This window comes from Echinops telfairi, unplaced genomic scaffold (assembly GCF_000313985.2).
Source record: "Echinops telfairi isolate 266 unplaced genomic scaffold, ASM31398v2 ScPeMD7_7469;HRSCAF=8507_1, whole genome shotgun sequence".
Classification (NCBI taxonomy): Eukaryota; Metazoa; Chordata; class Mammalia; order Afrosoricida; family Tenrecidae; genus Echinops; species Echinops telfairi.
In genome coordinates this window covers 97,228,215-97,234,834 of record NW_022111373.1, presented here as the reverse complement: position 1 = coordinate 97,234,834, position 6,620 = coordinate 97,228,215, and the positions used below count along the sequence as shown (strand labels likewise).

The 6,620-nt window shown below is 43.8% G+C and overlaps 1 pseudogene; it reads right to left on the bottom strand.

Annotated features, from left to right (window-relative positions):
• Positions 1-6,620, bottom strand: part of LOC101647093 — a 10,181-nt pseudogene that overhangs the window by 1,241 nt on the left and 2,320 nt on the right.

Below are 6,620 nucleotides of genomic sequence, written 5' to 3'. Positions count from 1 at the left end.
GTATGTTTGCTGCATTATATATTTCCTAGAGTAAGAAGAAAGAGTCAGAGATTGAATTTTTCAGTGGGAGGCATGGCCCTCTTAATGCAGTGATAAAATATTTAAAAGTAAACAATTATTCTAACCCAGGGCGATTCCCTATGTGCCGTGCCTTGGGGTAATAGAGCGCCCAGAAACCATGCCTTCGTAGTGGGTCCCTCCTGGGTTCCTGGAAGGTATTTGATTGGAAACCAGGGGAGTGTGAGTGTCAAGGGGACAGACAGGACTCTGAGCCAAGCTGGACAGTAAAGCTTGGGATTCCCAGGGTTGAATATTTAACCCTCTGACCCAGGAGCATCTGGAGAAACTTGGGAAGCATTTTAGAATTGATGTGTTTGCTGAAAAGGCCAAGGAGCTGCCAATGGGAACATAGCAAGCTGATTGCAGTGTGTTTTTACAGGAAACTGCATGTAGGAAAGGAGTGGGGAACAATGCTCAAGACTGAAAAATAAAAGCAGGAAAGCAAGCAACCAGTAAGTTCAAGGCTGGCAGAGTGAGAAGAAACACACACTGCTAGGCTGTCTTGAGCCATACAACTCTAGCACACTCTCGGTAACAGAATAGTTTCAACAAAGTCTGACAAAGTTAGTTTGATTCTCCTGGCTTCCAGATTTCTGGCTTTCATGGAGTTGGGGTGACTGACCCAGACCATCTGTTCTGAGGAATCTTGAAGGAACTGGTTCCCCGGAAATACTTCTGGTCAACAATAGCTTTATAAAGAGCTTAGACGGAGAATGTACTTACATTCTTATAAGCAATCTGTTTCATAAGAAAGGTAAACATGATTTCAGCTTCCCCATTGCCCCCTCCTCAAATCTCACTCTTCAGATTGCTTTAGTAAATTTTGGCTAGTTCTTGAAATTATTATTATTTTAATTGTAGTAAATAAATATGCTTGCAGTGAAATGAAGTTACTTGATATGGTTCTTCTACACATAGTCTCTGTTAACTCCCATGATATGACTGGGTGGGACCATATGAATAAAGTATGGAAGACTCTAAGGAGGTCAGTGTCATCATTCTACTAGGTATAATGTGTGCCATCTCAGAAGCAGGGGAGACTCCCACAAGCATCAAGAAAGACGAGCCATCGATGGTGGAGCGCATGTGAAATTTCTGTGTGAGCAGCAGTGGCAGCAAAGGCAGCGTAGGCTGCAGCGTTGAGACCATGAAATCGTGGTGGGCTTCCCAGCCCATAAAATGAGTAAAGATGAGTGCTTTCCGGAAAGAGGCTGGCTTGCAGAGTGAAGTGTCTGATCAATGCTAAAGGAGCTTTCTAACACTTGCCTGAGCAGAGCAAAAGCCAGGACACCACATAGCAGAGAGGCTGAGGACCAGCAAGAGAAGAGCCTGGCAGCATGGCTGGGAAGATCTCCCGCTGCAACAAAAGGACTGTATCCCTAATGTTTTTGGATCCTGACTAGTGTAACCTGTTAACTTCCCTTGTAACCCCCCATAACTGTTAGTATTGTTTGGAGTTTTGTGCAGCAATTCCCATGACTTGTCAAACCCAGCATAGAAGTAGAGTGCCCGAGGAGAGACAGTTGGTGCCACAATAGGGTCAGGGAATTTGGAGGGTGGGAAGCTGGTGTAACCTCTACCTTGTGGGACTCGAATTGGATCCCCCTCTGCACTGAAACCAGAGGAGATAAAAATGGCCTCCACATGATTTCTTCAATGCTGCAAACATTTACCATTGCAACATTCTCCCCCAGTACCATTCAGTGACGTTATGTTTATCAAGTTTAATCATCACCATTATCTATCTGCAAATTTCCATCCCTCTTTAACAGAAGTTCAGTGTTCCCTAAGCGATGAATCATTTCCCTCCTATCATCTCTTGGTAACCGCTAATAAACTTTTGTCACTTGCCCACTTTAGATGTTCCACTTATTCTATATTATTTTAAACAGTGTTATTGACATATAATTCATCTATCATATAATTCAACGGTTAGACCATATTAAAAAGAGTTGCGCAATCCTCCCCACAGTAAATTTTAGAACATTTCCTTCTTTTTCTGTACTCATTGTTATCTCTCCTAGACTTCATATAGAAAAACATGCTGTTAGGTGCCATTGAGGTGGTTCTAACCCATAGTGACCCTATGCACACAGAAGAAAACATGGCCATATCCTAAGAATGAAACATTCTTAATTGTTCCTATGCTTGAGCCCATTGTTGCAGTCACTCTGTCAATCCATAGCATTGAGGAGCTTTCTCTCTTTGCTGCCCCTCCACTTTTCCAGGGAATGGTCTCTCCTGATAACATATCCAAAATATGTGAAATGAAGTCTTGCCATCTGTGGTGGTTACTTAATCTCCAGTCACCTTGAGGATATTAAGAGTGAAGGGGTGGAGTCTAGCCTGTCAATCAGGTCAAGGCCTGATGATGCTTCCTTGGGGGTGTGGCCTTCTCATGAGGTTTCTGGGAATTCGTCTCTTTCTCTTGAGAGGTAGGACACACTCTCTGCTTCACCTTCCTGTGGAGGAGACACTCAGGAGCTGGAGGAACCAGCTGCAGATGCTTCCACTGCTAGTGGATCCACAAGATTTTTCACCCACCGGCCTGTGATCTTCCTGTATCAGGCATCGTTGTGAGTGGCTACATCAGTCTGAAGTGGAATTTATGGACTAGTATTGGACTTGATCTGGACTGGGCTAAGAATTTTTCTTAAGATACAAGTACTCTTCCATATGAAGCTTTTCCCTATACATATATGCGTGTCTCTAGATTTGTTTCTCTAGTCAACCCAGCCTAACAACACCATCCTTCCTCTAAGGAGCACTTTGGTGTACTTCTTTCAAGACAGATTTGTTATGCTTTTTAGCAGTCCATGGTACTTTCGGTATTCGTTGAAATGACCCCACAGAACTCATAGACCATACTCATCATTATAGGGCCTGCTAGGGAAGTTAACAGGTTACAGTTTAGGATCAGATATTCTTAGAACATAGCTCTTCTGGCCAGGAATGCCTCTTCTTAGAGCTTGCCCACAAGTACAAGTCTCTCTGGTCCTCTTCCTCTCAGTCACACAGCCTTTGGCTTCTACTCTGCTCAGTATTATAAAGCTCTTTTCAGCACTCTTGACAAATACCCAAAGGGCAAGCCACTCATCCTCAAAGTGCTTGTTTCTAACTTCACTGGTCAGCAAATGATCTCTTGATCTCTTAAGTGCTTGGAAGCACCTCTCTCTGCCAGAGAGCTTCCTGCTCAAGGGCTTTACTTGCTCCCTGAGTGTGGGCTGCGAAGCCTGCTGCTCTTTCTCATGCCCTTGATGCTGCTGCCACTGTTTCTCTGGTTCACAGCCTTCGGTCTTTAGGGAAATTCAGCGTGTAGGAATCTTGGGGTCCAAAAGATACACTCCATGTATGGCTCTTCCTTTTTGGTGCCATTGAGATTTCCCCATTCCTGCTTCCAGGATGGCTCATTTCAAACTCGGTGGGATGGCACAACTGACCGATTCCTTCATTCGAGTCCCATACATTTTATTTGCATGGCCCTTCCCAGTCGTTTGGTGGGAGTTACAAAGACGATCTCTAGGCGAGCCTTGGCAAATAATTCATGGCACTGCAGATGATCCCTAGTCATGTTCCTGTAGTTTCCACTCTGGGGTTGGGCAAATCAACATGCACGCCACTTACACAGTGAAAACATGGTCTGTGTGTGGAATACAGTTTTTGTTTTGCCTTTCTTTGCTTTCTCTCTCTCTCATTCATGCAGGGGTCCTCAAACTTTTTAAACAGGGGCCAGTTCACTGTCTCTCAGACCTGTTGGTGGGCTGGACTATAGTTTTAAAAACTATGAACAAATTCCTATGCACACTGCACATATCTTATTTTGAAGTAAAAAACCAAATGGGGAAAAAACACCCGGCGGGCCGGACAAATGTCCTCAGTGGGCCGCATGTGGCCCGCATGCCATAGTTTGAGGACGCCTGCATTAGTACATGGACTCATTCTAATTACAGGTGTGGCTTCGTAAGAGATTTGCATCACATCTGGGATGCATCACTTTAGCTTAAAGTGTGAGTAGACGGGGATCCTGTGCTAGGTGAAAGTATAGATTTAAAACTCTGCAAGCTTACTCCCTCACACCACACTCTCTGTGTGTCCCACCAGCCCTGAGGCCCTTGTGAAAAGGCCCTCTGTATTATTTATTGCCCATTATTTCCTTGGTCTTATTGCCCATTATTTCCTTGGTCTTAGAACATGGACTGCTCACCCTATGCTTGATACTTCTAGTCCATTTAGAAGCAGTTGGGCCCTCAGTCTTTCTTGTCACTGCGGGGCCTTTCCCTGGGCTGTGGGGACCACTACCTGGACCCGAGATGATACATCTCGTCATCTGAGTCCATAGCAGTCCCCAGGGACTTACTGTTCTTTCCAGGGAAAGTTCATGCACAAGAGGGCAGAGATTCATTAAATTTCAGGAGGATTAAGTGTTATTTGAAAGTATTTGAACCCTGGAACACTAGGAAATTGGTGCCCTTTCCAGAAAGCAGCACAGAGATCAAGAATTTAAGAAAAGCCAGGCACCAGGGTGGTTATGAGGCTTTTGCTATGTGGATTTGCAGCCCCTGCCTCAACCTTTGTGGGTGCTCCTTTGTTCCCTTAAAACCTTCTTAACCTTGTTTAACTCTACCTGCTTAAGGCTGCTTAACTCTACCTCCCTTCCACACAAGAGCTCAATTCCAGCCTCAAGTGGCTTATCCGTCTCTTGTTCCCATGGCACCTGCTACATGGCTGTGTTTGGGGTACATGATGTGTCTCCGGTCTGTTTTTGAACCAAACTGTTCTCTCCTCAAGAGTAAGCCCACGCCTGGCTAGTAGTCCCTCCACTTAATATTCAGAGGAGTATTACAGATTCAACGGTATGCCCCCAAGTATTCGTTGGTATCCTGACCTTTATACTTAATGACATAATCTCCTTTAGGAATAGGTTTTCTTTGTTGTGTTAAAGAGGCCATATCAGTGTAGGCTCTATCCTAAGCATCATTGCTTATGACTTATGCAAAGAGCATATTAGACACAGAAGTAAGCACAAATGAGAAAAGATAGAGGCCATGTAAGGTTCCCTGAGGAACTAACGAACAATGTGCTGAAGGAGATGAGGATCTTCCCCAAGAGGCCACAGAGAGAAAGCCTTTCCTTAGAGCCAGTGCTCTGAATTTGGACTAATCCCCTCCTGGACTGGAAGAAAATGCATATCTGTTTTTTAAAGCTCTCCACCTGTGTTATTTCCTTTATAGCAGTCTTAGGAAACCAAGGTGCTCTAAAAGCATAATGAGTTATGCATTGGATTGCTAATCTACCAGCCTCTCCAAGGGAGAAACATGAGGCTTTCTGTTTTCATAAAGATTTGTGGAACCCAAAGGTGCCGTTCTCTGTCCTATATGGTCACTCTGAGCTGTAATCAACTTGATGGAAGTGGGTTCAGTTTTAGGAAACTGCTGTCCTGGGAATTTTTACCCCCAACTTTTAAAATTACACATTTTAAAATGAAGAGAAGAGTAGGGAAGACAGTATAAGAAACACTCATTCATCCAGAGATACCTGGATTTACTCATTCTTAATAAATTGCCATGTTTATCTCATTTACTATTTTTGCCCAAATATTTCAAAGTAAGTATAAGATAGATTACATGCTCACATGTTCCCCAACTTGACAATGACCACCATGGGGAGCCTCAATGCATGGGAAGCCTCAGTGCCTGAAGACATGGTGGCGAGGCGTCTGGACGTTGAGTTCTGAGGCATCATGTGAATGGAGGCAAGCAGCAGCCACCGTGTCTCAAGATGAAGTTAAAATTCTCTCGTCGCTTCTGCGATCTGAATATTACTGTTGTTAGGTTCTTTTGAGTCATTTTAACTCATAACAACCCCATGCACAGAAGAAAAACTACTGCCTCTTCCTGTGCCATGCTCAGAGTAGTTGGCGCTATTTGAACATAGTGTTGCGGCTGTTGTTTCAATCCATCTCACTGAAGGCCTTCTTCAATATTTCACTGACCCTTGACCAAGAATAATATCCTTCTCAAAGGGCTTGCCTTCTTGATAAGATGCCCAACGGAAGTGAGACAATATCTCACCATCCTGGCATCTAAAAACATTCTAGTTTTCCTTCTTCCAATAAATATTTGTTTATTTTTCTGGAAGTCCGTGGTATATTCAATATTCTTTGGTAATGCCCAAATGTGAAGGCACGTGATTCTTCTCTGGTATTCCTTATCCATTGTCCAGCCTTCCTATACATATGAGGTGATTGAAAGCAATACTGGCTAGGGCCAGGCACATCTTCATCCTGCGGCTGGAAGCTCTGCCTTCTGTGGTTCTAATACCAGCTGGGTCCGTCAATATTAGCACCAATGTATTATACTTTCTTGACCTATATGTTGTAAGAACTTCATAAGCCACCTAAATTCGTCACAGAAAAAAAAAAGATTGCCAAGTGATATAAAGGTCAGCAGTATAAGCCATTTGCCCCAGACAGTCTATCTCTTGGTATTGTTAGGGGCTATTGAGTTGGCCCTGACTTATCGTGTCTCTCTGTACAATAGAAAAAATGCTGCCTGGTCCTG